General features: G+C 46.9%; 1 long non-coding RNA gene across 2 annotated transcripts; it reads right to left on the reverse strand.

Annotated features, from left to right (window-relative positions):
• Positions 1 to 3,564: 3,564 nt before the first annotated feature.
• Positions 3,565 to 5,717, reverse strand: LOC123733397 (uncharacterized). 2 transcript variants are annotated; one of them, XR_014391551.1, is made up of 3 exons: positions 5,435 to 5,717; positions 5,101 to 5,320; positions 3,565 to 4,150 (listed from the first exon to the last, which is right to left on the reverse strand). It is a non-coding gene; the product is annotated as an uncharacterized LOC123733397 (long non-coding RNA). The 2 variants fall into 2 exon arrangements; XR_006763761.2 differs by having other exon boundaries at positions 3,879 to 4,150; positions 5,104 to 5,320; positions 5,435 to 5,716.
• Between the last annotated feature and the right edge of the window lie 9,143 nt (positions 5,718 to 14,860).

Below are 14,860 nucleotides of genomic sequence, written 5' to 3' on the forward strand. Positions count from 1 at the left end.
GTACCTCACCTCAGTCTCCTTCAAGTCTCTGGAGCTCACATCCTGGTCTGGGGTCTCTAATCAGAGGGAGGGAGGGAGGGCATCTCCTTATTACTGTACCTCACCTCAGTCTCCTTCAAGTCTCTGGAGCTCACATCCTGGTCTGGGGTCTCTAATCAGAGGGAGGGAGGGCTACTCCTTATTACTGTACCTCACCTCAGTCTCCTTCAAGTCTCTGGAGCTCACATCCTGGTCTGGGGTCTCTAATCAGAGGGAGGGAGGGAGGGCTACTCCTTATTACTGTACCTCACCTCAGTCTCCTTCAAGTCTCTGGAGCTCACATCCTGGTCTGGGGTCTCTAATCAGAGGGAGGGAGGGCATCTCCTTATTACTGTACCTCACCTCAGTCTCCTTCAAGTCTCTGGAGCTCACATCCTGGTCTGGGGTCTCTAATCAGAGGGAGGGAGGGAGGGCTACTCCTTATTACTGTACCTCACCTCAGTCTCCTTCAAGTCTCTGGAGCTCACATCCTGGTCTGGGGTCTCTAATCAGAGGGAGGGAGGGCTACTCCTTATTACTGTACCTCACCTCAGTCTCCTTCAAGTCTCTGGAGCTCACATCCTGGTCTGGGGTCTCTAATCGGAGGGAGGGAGGGCTACTCCTTATTACTGTACCTCACCTCAGTCTCCTTCAAGTCTCTGGAGCTCACATCCTGGTCTGGGGTCTCTAATCAGAGGGAGGGAGGGCTACTCCTTATTACTGTACCTCACCTCAGTCTCCTTCAAGTCTCTGGAGCTCACATCCTGGTCTGGGGTCTCTAATCAGAGGGAGGGAGGGCTACTCCTTATTACTGTACCTCACCTCAGTCTCCTTCAAGTCTCTGGAGCTCACATCCTGGTCTGGGGTCTCTAATCAGAGGGAGGGAGGGAGGGCTTCTCCTTATTACTGTACCTCACCTCAGTCTCCTTCAAGTCTCTGGAGCTCACATCCTGGTCTGGGGTCTCTAATCAGAGGGAGGGAGGGAGGGCTACTCCTTATTACTGTACCTCACCTCAGTCTCCTTCAAGTCTCTGGAGCTCACATCCTGGTCTGGGGTCTCTAATCAGAGGGAGGGAGGGAGGGCATCTCCTTATTACTGTACCTCACCTCAGTCTCCTTCAAGTCTCTGGAGCTCACATCCTGGTCTGGGGTCTCTAATCAGAGGGAGGGAGGGAGGGCATCTCCTTATTACTGTACCTCACCTCAGTCTCCTTCAAGTCTCTGGAGCTCACATCCTGGTCTGGGGTCTCTAATCAGAGGGAGGGAGGGAGGGCTACTCCTTATTACTGTACCTCACCTCAGTCTCCTTCAAGTCTCTGGAGCTCACATCCTGGTCTGGGGTCTCTAATCAGAGGGAGGGAGGGAGGGCATCTCCTTATTACTGTACCTCACCTCAGTCTCCTTCAAGTCTCTGGAGCTCACATCCTGGTCTGGGGTCTCTAATCAGAGGGAGGGAGGGCTACTCCTTATTACTGTACCTCACCTCAGTCTCCTTCAAGTCTCTGGAGCTCACATCCTGGTCTGGGGTCTCTAATCAGAGGGAGGGAGGGCTACTCCTTATTACTGTACCTCACCTCAGTCTCCTTCAAGTCTCTGGAGCTCACATCCTGGTCTGGGGTCTCTAATCAGAGGGAGGGAGGGAGGGAGGGCATCTCCTTATTACTGTACCTCACCTCAGTCTCCTTCAAGTCTCTGGAGCTCACATCCTGGTCTGGGGTCTCTAATCAGAGGGAGGGAGGGAGGGAGGGCATCTCCTTATTACTGTACCTCACCTCAGTCTCCTTCAAGTCTCTGGAGCTCACATCCTGGTCTGGGGTCTCTAATCAGAGGGAGGGAGGGCATCTCCTTATTACTGTACCTCACCTCAGTCTCCTTCAAGTCTCTGGAGCTCACATCCTGGTCTGGGGTCTCTAATCAGAGGGAGGGAGGGAGGGAGGGCATCTCCTTATTACTGTACCTCACCTCAGTCTCCTTCAAGTCTCTGGAGCTCACATCCTGGTCTGGGGTCTCTAATCAGAGGGAGGGAGGGCTACTCCTTATTACTGTACCTCACCTCAGTCTCCTTCAAGTCTCTGGAGCTCACATCCTGGTCTGGGGTCTCTAATCAGAGGGAGGGAGGGAGGGCTACTCCTTATTACTGTACCTCACCTCAGTCTCCTTCAAGTCTCTGGAGCTCACATCCTGGTCTGGGGTCTCTAATCAGAGGGAGGGAGGGCTACTCCTTATTACTGTACCTCACCTCAGTCTCCTTCAAGTCTCTGGAGCTCACATCCTGGTCTGGGGTCTCTAATCAGAGGGAGGGAGGGAGGGCATCTCCTTATTACTGTACCTCACCTCAGTCTCCTTCAAGTCTCTGGAGCTCACATCCTGGTCTGGGGTCTCTAATCAGAGGGAGGGAGGGAGGGCTACTCCTTATTACTGTACCTCACCTCAGTCTCCTTCAAGTCTCTGGAGCTCACATCCTGGTCTGGGGTCTCTAATCAGAGGGAGGGAGGGCTACTCCTTATTACTGTACCTCACCTCAGTCTCCTTCAAGTCTCTGGAGCTCACATCCTGGTCTGGGGTCTCTAATCAGAGGGAGGGAGGGCTACTCCTTATTACTGTACCTCACCTCAGTCTCCTTCAAGTCTCTGGAGCTCACATCCTGGTCTGGGGTCTCTAATCAGAGGGAGGGAGGGAGGGCTACTCCTTATTACTGTACCTCACCTCAGTCTCCTTCAAGTCTCTGGAGCTCACATCCTGGTCTGGGGTCTCTAATCAGAGGGAGGGAGGGAGGGCTACTCCTTATTACTGTACCTCACCTCAGTCTCCTTCAAGTCTCTGGAGCTCACATCCTGGTCTGGGGTCTCTAATCAGAGGGAGGGAGGGAGGGCTACTCCTTATTACTGTACCTCACCTCAGTCTCCTTCAAGTCTCTGGAGCTCACATCCTGGTCTGGGGTCTCTAATCAGAGGGAGGGAGGGAGGGCTACTCCTTATTACTGTACCTCACCTCAGTCTCCTTCAAGTCTCTGGAGCTCACATCCTGGTCTGGGGTCTCTAATCAGAGGGAGGGAGGGCATCTCCTTATTACTGTACCTCACCTCAGTCTCCTTCAAGTCTCTGGAGCTCACATCCTGGTCTGGGGTCTCTAATCAGAGGGAGGGAGGGCTACTCCTTATTACTGTACCTCACCTCAGTCTCCTTCAAGTCTCTGGAGCTCACATCCTGGTCTGGGGTCTCTAATCAGAGGGAGGGAGGGAGGGCTACTCCTTATTACTGTACCTCACCTCAGTCTCCTTCAAGTCTCTGGAGCTCACATCCTGGTCTGGGGTCTCTAATCAGAGGGAGGGAGGGAGGGCATCTCCTTATTACTGTACCTCACCTCAGTCTCCTTCAAGTCTCTGGAGCTCACATCCTGGTCTGGGGTCTCTAATCAGAGGGAGGGAGGGAGGGCTACTCCTTATTACTGTACCTCACCTCAGTCTCCTTCAAGTCTCTGGAGCTCACATCCTGGTCTGGGGTCTCTAATCAGAGGGAGGGAGGGAGGGCTACTCCTTATTACTGTACCTCACCTCAGTCTCCTTCAAGTCTCTGGAGCTCACATCCTGGTCTGGGGTCTCTAATCAGAGGGAGGGAGGGAGGGCATCTCCTTATTACTGTACCTCACCTCAGTCTCCTTCAAGTCTCTGGAGCTCACATCCTGGTCTGGGGTCTCTAATCAGAGGGAGGGAGGGCATCTCCTTATTACTGTACCTCACCTCAGTCTCCTTCAAGTCTCTGGAGCTCACATCCTGGTCTGGGGTCTCTAATCAGAGGGAGGGAGGGAGGGCATCTCCTTATTACTGTACCTCACCTCAGTCTCCTTCAAGTCTCTGGAGCTCACATCCTGGTCTGGGGTCTCTAATCAGAGGGAGGGAGGGAGGGCTACTCCTTATTACTGTACCTCACCTCAGTCTCCTTCAAGTCTCTGGAGCTCACATCCTGGTCTGGGGTCTCTAATCAGAGGGAGGGAGGGTGTTGTGTGTGAAATCCCAGCCATGGTGGGATAAGGTAGAGTTCATATCTCTTTCTCAATCTCTCTCTCAGAAAAGGTTCTCTTCAAAGATGACCATCAAGTCGCTCTGGAAGTTGATGTCAATGGTGTCCGCCATCTGTAGAGAGAGGGGGATGAGAGACAGAGCGAGAGAGAGAGGAATTAGATGCAGTGTTAATCTTTCCCATCTCTTCTCAGCTAAACTACCTCTCCTCTGTATTATTGTAATATAACTGAATATACATAATATAACAAGAATATACATATATTAATACGTATCTTTATGATGATTCTCTCCTCATCTCTCCTGCTATACCAGTATATCATGTTAGTATTATAGTAGTATTACTGCTATACTAGTATAACATGTTAGTATTATAGTAGTATTACTGCTATAAAGTATTACCACCTCTCCTGCTATACTAGTATAACATGTTAGTATTATAGTAGTATAACTGCTATAAAGTATTACCGCCTCTCTCCTGCTATACTAGTATAACATGTTAGTATTATAGTAGTATAACTGCTATAAAGTATTACCGCCTCTCTCCTGCTATACTAGTATAACATGTTAGTATTATAGTAGTATCACTGCTATAAAGTATTACCGCCTCTCTCCTACTATACTAGTATAACATGTTAGTATTATAGTAGTATTACTGCTATAAAGTATTACCGCCTCTCTCCTGCTATACTAGTATAACATGTTAGTATTATAGTAGTATTACTGCTATAAAGTATTGCCACCTCTCTCCTGCTATACCAGTATATCATGTTAGTATTATAGTAGTATTACTGCTATAAAGTATTACCAACTCTCTCCTGCTAAACTAGTATTTTATGTTAGTATTATAGTAGTATTACTGCTATAAAGTATTACCGCCTCGCTCCTGCTATACTAGTATAACATGTTAGTATTATAGTAGTATTACCGCCTCTCTCCTACTATACTAGTATAACATGTTAGTATTATAGTAGTATTACTGCTATAAAGTATTACCACCTCTCTCCTGCTATACTAGTATAACATGTTAGTATTATAGTAGTATTACTGCTATAAAGTATTACCACCTCTCTCCTCCTCCTTTCCTGCTCGCGGCGTCTCGCCAGCTCCCTCTGCTGGTCCATGGCGTTCTGCTGCGGCCGAGGGTGTGGCCTGTTGAGTGGGAGGGGCCTGTGGGGAGTCGGCGGGAGGGGTTGAGGCGAAAGTTGCTCCTGGCGACGGCGAGTGTCCTCCTGGACACGCCCCCTCCCCTGCTGCTCCACAGAGTCCTCGTAGTCACGGCTACTGGAGAAGAGAAAGTGGAGTGTCAGAGGGGGATGAGCTTAGATGGGGTGCTAGAATGAGCTTCTCCCTCTCCTCCTCCTCCTCCCTTTCCCTCCCTCCATCCTTCCCTCTTACCGTAGTTTCTCCTGCTCTCTCCTGGCCTGTGCTTTTAGCTGTTTCTCTCTCTCCTTCTCTCGGGCGACGCGACGGACCTGTTCGAAGCTGTCGCTAGAGGAGCGGACAGCGGAGGCGGGGGTGGACTGAGAACGCTGGGCCAAGAACCCATGTTCTTTAACTTCACATCCTGGGAGGGGAGGGAGAAAGTGTAGTGGGAGGGGGAAGAGTGCCACACAGACATTTCGTTAACACCCACTTTTTAAAGACATTTCACCTCCATTTTAATAACACTGCCTTACAGGAGAAGTTCTTTTTTTTAAACAACTAAATCTATTTTATTTATGTAAGTTGAATTTCATAGTAAGGGTCCAGACACTTTTTTTTTGTTATTTCACATGCTTTTGAGAAACTTACCCCAACCAGCAAATCATGTTTTTGGGAAACCCGAGCAAATCACATCCTCATTTTGTAGTTTTGTTTCATTAAAGCCTATTTATTTTTGTTACAAGCCGTGTTTCGGTAAAGCCTGTGTAAAGTTAATTTGTTTCAATGTACCGGTAGGCACCTGCGGCTTATAGACATGTGTGACTTATTTATGTTCAAAATAATACTTTTTTTTTAAAATTCAGTGGGTGCGGCTTATATTCAGGTGCGCTTAATAGTCCGGGAAATTACGCCAGTTGTTCTGTATAGACGCATAAACACTCCCGTCTACAGACTTCCTTTGGACGACCGATATCTAATGAGGCTTTGGCTAGTTGTTCTGGACGACCGATATCTAATGAGGCTTTGGCTAGTTGTTCTGGACGACCGATATCTAATGAGGCTTTGGCTAGTTGTCCTGGACGACCGATATCTAATGAGGCTTTGGCTAGTTGTTCTGGACGACCGATATCTAATGAGGCTTTGGCTAGTTGTTCTGGACGACCGATATCTAATGAGGCTTTGGCTAGTTGTTCTGGACGACCGATATCTAATGAGGCTTTGGCTAGTTGTTCTGGACGACCGATATCTAATGAGGCTTTGGCTAGTTGTTCTGGACGACCGATATCTAATGAGGCTTTGGCTAGTTGTTCTGGACGACCGATATCTAATGAGGCTTTGGCTAGTTGTTCTGGACGACCGATATCTAATGAGGCTTTGGCTAGTTGTTCTGGACGACCGATATCTAATGAGGCTTTGGCTAGTTGTCCTGGACGACCGATATCTAATGAGGCTTTGGCTAGTTGTCCTGGACGACCGATATCTAATGAGGCTTTGGCTAGTTGTCCTGGACGACCGATATCTAATGAGGCTTTGGCTAGTTGTCCTGGACGACCGATATCTAATGAGGCTTTGGCTAGTTGTCCTGGACGACCGATATCTAATGAGGCTTTGGCTAGTTGTCCTGGACGACCGATATCTAATGAGGCTTTGGCTAGTTGTCCTGGACGACCGATATCTAATGAGGCTTTGGCTAGTTGTCCTGGACGACCGATATCTAATGAGGCTTTGGCTAGTTGTCCTGGACGACCGATATCTAATGAGGCTTTGGCTAGTTGTCCTGGACGACCGATATCTAATGAGGCTTTGGCTAGTTGTCCTGGACGACCGATATCTAATGAGGCTTTGGCTAGTTGTCCTGGACGACCGATATCTAATGAGGCTTTGGCTAGTTGTCCTGGACGACCGATATCTAATGAGGCTTTGGCTAGTTGTCCTGGACGACCGATATCTAATGAGGCTTTGGCTAGTTGTCCTGGACGACCGATATCTAATGAGGCTTTGGCTAGTTGTCCTGGACGACCGATATCTAATGAGGCTTTGGCTAGTTGTCCTGGACGACCGATATCTAATGAGGCTTTGGCTAGTTGTTCTGGACGACCGATATCTAATGAGGCTTTGGCTAGTTGTTCTGGACGACCGATATCTAATGAGGCTTTGGCTAGTTGTCCTGGACGACCGATATCTAATGAGGCTTTGGCTAGTTGTCCTGGACGACCGATATCTAATGAGGCTTTGGCTAGTTGTCCTGGACGACCGATATCTAATGAGGCTTTGGCTAGTTGTCCTGGACGACCGATATCTAATGAGGCTTTGGCTAGTTGTCCTGGACGACCGATATCTAATGAGGCTTTGGCTAGTTGTCCTGGACGACCGATATCTAATGAGGCTTTGGCTAGTTGTCCTGGACGACCGATATCTAATGAGGCTTTGGCTAGTTGTCCTGGACGACCGATATCTAATGAGGCTTTGGCTAGTTGTCCTGGACGACCGATATCTAATGAGGCTTTGGCTAGTTGTCCTGGACGACCGATATCTAATGAGGCTTTGGCTAGTTGTCCTGGACGACCGATATCTAATGAGGCTTTGGCTAGTTGTCCTGGACGACCGATATCTAATGAGGCTTTGGCTAGTTGTCCTGGACGACCGATATCTAATGAGGCTTTGGCTAGTTGTCCTGGACGACCGATATCTAATGAGGCTTTGGCTAGTTGTCCTGGACGACCGATATCTAATGAGGCTTTGGCTAGTTGTCCTGGACGACCGATATCTAATGAGGCTTTGGCTAGTTGTCCTGGACGACCGATATCTAATGAGGCTTTGGCTAGTTGTCCTGGACGACCGATATCTAATGAGGCTTTGGCTAGTTGTCCTGGACGACCGATATCTAATGAGGCTTTGGCTAGTTGTCCTGGACGACCGATATCTAATGAGGCTTTGGCTAGTTGTCCTGGACGACCGATATCTAATGAGGCTTTGGCTAGTTGTTCTGGACGACCGATATCTAATGAGGCTTTGGCTAGTTGTTCTGGACGACCGATATCTAATGAGGCTTTGGCTAGTTGTTCTGGACGACCGATATCTAATGAGGCTTTGGCTAGTTGTTCTGGACGACCGATATCTAATGAGGCTTTGGCCCCTGAAAAAGGGGAGAAATAATCCCGAGTGTGATACGGTATTGTTTCCTCACTGAGAACTTTTACTGTAATGAGGAAAAGACCGCGATTTCCCCGCGAACTTGGCTGGAGACCAGAGCAATCGATCTCAGGCTCATAGATTAAAGAGCATTTAGTAGATCACAGATTAACACTTTTCCCCTTCAATTTGGCACCACAAAATAAAGTAATCAATATAACGGTTTACACATTCCTTTTACAATTCTTACCTTTTGTACGCTTGATGGATTTTTTACTTTTTAACACAATTATATGAATGTTATCCATCTCTATCAACTAATACAGAATGCATGATATTTTTAACCTTAGATGTTTTAAGATCCTCACATACTATGAACTTACTAATACTTTTTAATGTATAACAGGCTATGAGTATTTCCTGTAACCTGTCACATATACAGGGGGTACCAGGTAGTAATGAGGCTATATACAGGGGGTACCAGGTAGTAATGAGGCTATATACAGGGGGTACCAGGTAGTAATGAGGCTATATACAGGGGGTACCAGGTAGTAATGAGGCTATATACAGGGGGTACCGGGTAGTAATAAGGCTATATACAGGGGGTACCGGGTAGTAATGAGGTTATATACAGGGGGTACCAGGTAGTAATGAGGCTATATACAGGGGGTACCAGGTAGTAATGAGGCTATATACAGGGGGTACCAGGTAGTAATGAGGCTATATACAGGGGGTACCAGGTAGTAATGAGGCTATATACAGGGGGTACCGGGTAGTAATGAGGCTATATACAGGGGGTACCAGGTAGTAATGAGGCTATATACAGGGGGTACCAGGTAGTAATGAGGCTATATACAGGGGGTACCGGGTAGTAATGAGGCTATATACAGGGGGTACCGGGTAGTAATGAGGCTATATACAGGGGGTACCGGGTAGTAATGAGGTTATATACAGGGGGTACCTCCTCTCCTCTCTGACTAATCACTGACTCCTGGAGGATCCTGGGAGCGTCCGCGGACAGGATGGCGTGCGTTGCCACGGCGATGATCGTCCCCGCCCCCCTCTCCCTCAGCATCTCCGCTGCCGCCACGAAACCCACCGCATCATCGATGATGTCATCCTGACACACACACACACACACACACACAGGACACACACACACACACACACACACACACACACACACACACACACACACACACACACACACACACACACACACACACACACACACACACACACAGAGACTGATAGATTATGGTAAAGGTCCTGAGGACAGGGTACTAACCTACCCAACCCTCTAACAGGGTACTAACCTACCCAACCCTCTAACGGGGTACTAACCTACCCAACCCTCTAACGGGGTACTAACCTACCCAACCCTCTAACGGGGTACTAACCTACCCAACCCTCTAACGGGGTACTAACCTACCCAACCCCCTAACAGGGTACTAACCTACCCAACCCTCTAACGGGGTACTAACCTACCCAACCCTCTAACGGGGTACTAACCTACCCAACCCTCTAACGGGGTACTAACCTACCCAACCCTCTAACGGGGTACTAACCTACCCAACCCTCTAACAGGGTACTAACCTACCCAACCCCCTAACGGGGTACTAACCTACCCAACCCTCTAACGGGGTACTAACCTACCCAACCCTCTAACGGGGTACTAACCTACCCAACCCTCTAACGGGGTACTAACCTACCCAACCCTCTAACGGGGTACTAACCTACCCAACCCTCTAACAGGGTACTAACCTACCCAACCCTCTAACAGGGTACTAACCTACCCAACCCTCTAACGGGGTACTAACCTACCCAACCCCCTAACAGGGTACTAACCTACCCAACCCTCTAACAGGGTACTAACCTACCCAACCCTCTAACAGGGTACTAACCTACCCAACCCTCTAACGGGGTACTAACCTACCCAACCCTCTAACGGGGTACTAACCTACCCAACCCTCTAACGGGGTACTAACCTACCCAACCCTCTAACGGGGTACTAACCTACCCAACCCTCTAACAGGGTACTAACCTACCCAACCCTCTAACGGGGTACTAACCTACCCAACCCCCTAACGGGGTACTAACCTACCCAACCCTCTAACGGGGTACTAACCTACCCAACCCTCTAACAGGGTACTAACCTACCCAACCCTCTAACAGGGTACTAACCTACCCAACCCTCTAACAGGGTACTAACCTACCCAACCCTCTAACAGGGTACTAACCTACCCAACCCTCTAACAGGGTACTAACCTACCCAACCCTCTAACAGGGTACTAACCTACCCAACCCTCTAACAGGGTACTAACCTACCCAACCCTCTAACGGGGTACTAACCCACCCAACCCTCTAACGGGGTACTAACCCACCCAACCCTCTAACGGGGTACTAACCCACCCAACCCTCTAACGGGGTACTAACATACCCAACCCTCTAACGGGGTACTAACCTACCCAACCCTCTAACGGGGTACTAACCTACCCAACCCTCTAACTAACAGGGTACTAACCTACCCAACCCTCTAACAGGGTACTAACCTACCCAACCCTCTAACGGGGTACTAACCTACCCAACCCTCTAACGGGGTACTAACCTACCCAACCCTCTAACAGGGTACTAACCTACCCAACCCTGCCTTTAGGGAACTGTGGTTGTGGGTAGTGTAGTCCTACCTCCTCCTGTATGTACTGCAGTAGGAGGGGGTTGTGGGTAGTGTAGTCCTACCTCCTCCTGTACATACTGCAGTAGGAGGGGGTTGTGGGTAGTGTAATCCTACCTCCTCCTGGATGTACTGCAGTAGGAGGGGGTTGTGGGTAGTGTAGTCCTACCTCCTCCTGTATGTACTGCAGTAGGAGGGGTTGTGGGTAGTGTAGTCCTACCTCCTCCTGTAGATACTGCAGTAGGAGGGGGTTGTGGGTAGTGTAGTCCTACCTCCTGTATGTACTGCAGTAGGAGGGGGTTGTGGGTAGTGTAGTCCTACCTCCTCCTGTACGTACTGCAGTAGGAGGGGGTTGTGGGTAGTGTAGTCCTACCTCCTCCTGTTTGTACTGCAGTAGGAGGGGGTTGTGGGTAGTGTAATCCTACCTCCTCCTGGATGTACTGCAGTAGGAGGGGGTTATGCAAATTAACTGAATCCCCCCCAAAAAAACATTTCCACTGCATTTCAGCCCTGCCACAAAAGGACCAGCATGTCAGTGATTCTCTCGTTAACAGGTGTGAGTGTTGACGAGGACAAGGCTGGAGATCACTCTGTCATGCTGATTGAGTTCGAATAACAGACTGGAAGCTTCGGGTGTACACCGTTAGTTTATACTGGATACACCTGGTGTACACCGTTAGTTTATACTGGATACACCTGGTGTACACCGTTAGTTTATACTGGATACACCGGGTGTACAACTTTAGTTTATACTGGATACACCGGGTGTACAACGTTAGTTTATACTGGATACACCGGGTGTACACCGTTAGTTTATACTGGATACACCGGGTGTACAACTTTAGTTTATACTGAATACACCGGGGGTACACCGTTAGTTTATACTGGATACACCGGGTGGGTTAGTTCTTCTTGAGAGAACTAACCCAAAATTAGTCGAACTAACCCAAAATTAGTCGAAAGGCTAAGGGATTCTCTTCCTGAGAAGAAGCTGACAGCCTTCAAACAGAGCAAAAAAAGTGGTCCCAAACAATATGTCAAAATGAATAAAAAAATGATACAGCTGTCTTTAATAAGATCAAACTGAACTAACTGCTATCTTGAAATGTTGAAAAAGTGTTTTTAAATAGGCATCCTATCATTTGAAAATTAGTTGAAAGGCTAAGTGATTTTCCTCCTGAGAAGAAGCTGACAGCCTTCAAACATAGTGCAAAAAAAGTGTCACTGAGAAATAGGATAATTATGAAACATGAAAACTATATTGTCTGACTCAGCTACTATGCATGTTGGTTGGACAACACGAACACTTCGCTCGCTACATGTGAAAATTAAAAAGGATGGTTAGGATACTTAGCATGTTAGCTAACCCTTCCCTAACCACTAGCCCAGGGGTTCTCAAACTTTTTTGTGATAGCAAATTCATCAGTGACCCCCTCATAATCAGAACACAACTCGAGTGAGATAAAAAAATATCATACAAGGAGTTTTACCATGATTTCGTGTGCAAGGCCGGACAAACCAAGTCTCGGGCCCTGGGAATGAACATTTTAAAGGTCTGCCTCTTGGAGGGAAAAAAACTTGCTAATTTCCTGCATTCTACACATTTTGTCATGGGGCAGAGAAATGTTTCTTGTTGCAACTATAATGCTAATATCCTGCAGTTCTACACATGTTGTCATGGGGCAGAGAAATGTTTCTTGTTGCAACTATAACGCTAATATCCTGCAGTTCTACACATGTTGTCATGGGGCAGAGAAATGTTTCTTGTTGCAACTATAACGCTAATATCCTGCAGTTCTACACATGTTGTCATGAGGCAGAGAGAAAACGACTGTGTAACGAAGACACTGTAAGTTGAGAAGCAGGTGAAACGTTTAATAAAACAACAAACGAGACAACATAACAGTAGCGTCTTTGCATGTACACAGGATCAATACTGACTGGGGAAGGAACCTAAGGGAGGGCCAGATATAGGGGTGGTAATAAGTAAGGTAATGGAGTCCAGGTTTGCCTCATGAAAACGTGCAGGTGCTCGTAATGATGGATCCCAGGACCGGCGGTTAGTATACCGGCGACGTCAAACACCGGAGGGGAGGAGCGAGAGCAGACGTGACAGACTGCCACCTCTCATTGAAGCCATGGAAGTTCACGGCCGACCGCACCACTGCAGGCATTGTTAGCAGAAAACAGGATCCCCCATAATAGTGAAATAAATAAATAGAAAGTCAATCATGGTACCAATAAATGCTTCTAATACACCAGATGTATGTCCTTGAACCGATTATGTTTAAATCTCATTTAAAAAGCATTTTTGAAACGGTCTGTTTGAGATACAAGTTTGAGGTGGCTTTTTTAAAGTATTTTTTCTCCAATTAATGCTTCGGCCACAAATACGAGTATAGTCAAAATTATTTGGGTATGAGTTAACAGAACATTAACTTTTAAAAGTTTGATTTTCACTGGACAATTACTTTAAATTACAGTGCATTTATGTAAAAAAAATATAGTATTGAAGTATTGAGATGGAAAATGTATAATAGGTGGAGTACTGTGGATACCAATAGGCTCATGTTGCCCAAGGTTTAATAACAAACATTGTAGATTAATAATATTACATTGTATTGTATTACACCCTCTAAACTTCCACGGATCCCTGGGGCAAAATGTGTTTTTTCAGTTGTTGGATCCCCCCGCTCCCTTTTGCCCTCAGAACAACCTCAATGCGTTGGAGCATGGACTCTACAAGGTGTCGAAAGCATTCCACAGGGATGCTGGCCCATGTTGACTCAAATGCTTCCCACAGTTGTGTCAAGTTGGCTGGATGTCCTTTTGTCTTGCCCATTTACCTTCTGAATGGCACACATACACAGTACATGTCTCAATTGTCTCAAGGCTTAAAAAACCTTCTTTAACGTGTCTCCTCTCTTTCATCTACACGGATGGAAGTGGATTTAACAGGTGACATCAATAAGGGATCATATCTTTCTCCTGAATCCCCTGTTTTCAATACAGGTATAACGACACTGAGCTTTTTTTCGAAAATGTTTTATGAGGTTGGAGAACACATTTGGGAGGGATCTTGAAACTTTGCCGCAAGTGGATCTTTTAGCAAGACAATAACCCCAAGCACACATCAAAATCCACAAAGAAATGGTTCATTGACCACAAAATAAACATTTTGAATGGCCGTCTCAGGATTTGATCCCCATTGAAAACCTGTGGTTTGAATTGAAGAGGGCAGTCCATAAACGCAGACGAAGGATATCAAGGATCTGGAAATATTCTGTATGGAGGAGTGGTCTAAGATCCATCCCAATGTGTTCTCCAATCATCATTAAAAAAAGTGTTTAAGGCTGTGTTGTTATCCTCGCAAGGGGAGGATGCTAGAGTATTAAAAACAGGGGTGCCAATCATTTTGATAATTTTGTATTACTTGTTTAACAAAATCTCTTGCTCTGAGCACTTGCATTAGTATAAAATAATATAATTTTCCCTTTTTTTGCATTCAAATACTGTAGAATTAGTAGTATTTGTATTATATATTTTATATAGTATTTTTTGCTCATCTTTCTCAAGGGTGCCAATAATTTGGGACTTGACTGTATGTAATCAAATAGTCCATATTTCAGAGGTACCTTTTGTATGAGGTTAGATGTTCCTTCTAAATCTTGTTATTGCGTAACATTTTTATGCTTGTCTTTGAAACGAATAGTCCAAGAGTACCCAATGTTCAGAACCAGATTTTGGTTTCAGCTGACAACTACATACCTTTGCCTTTCAATCTCCTACACAATATCCCCTTGACTGGTGTGCATGAAGATATCAAGAGAGACAGACATCTAGCAAGAAAAAGTCAATTGGAGGGAACACTG

The sequence above is a fragment of the Salmo salar genome, unplaced genomic scaffold, assembly GCF_965601325.2.
Source record: "Salmo salar unplaced genomic scaffold, fSalSal1 ptg000615l, whole genome shotgun sequence".
Taxonomy (NCBI): Eukaryota; Metazoa; Chordata; class Actinopteri; order Salmoniformes; family Salmonidae; genus Salmo; species Salmo salar.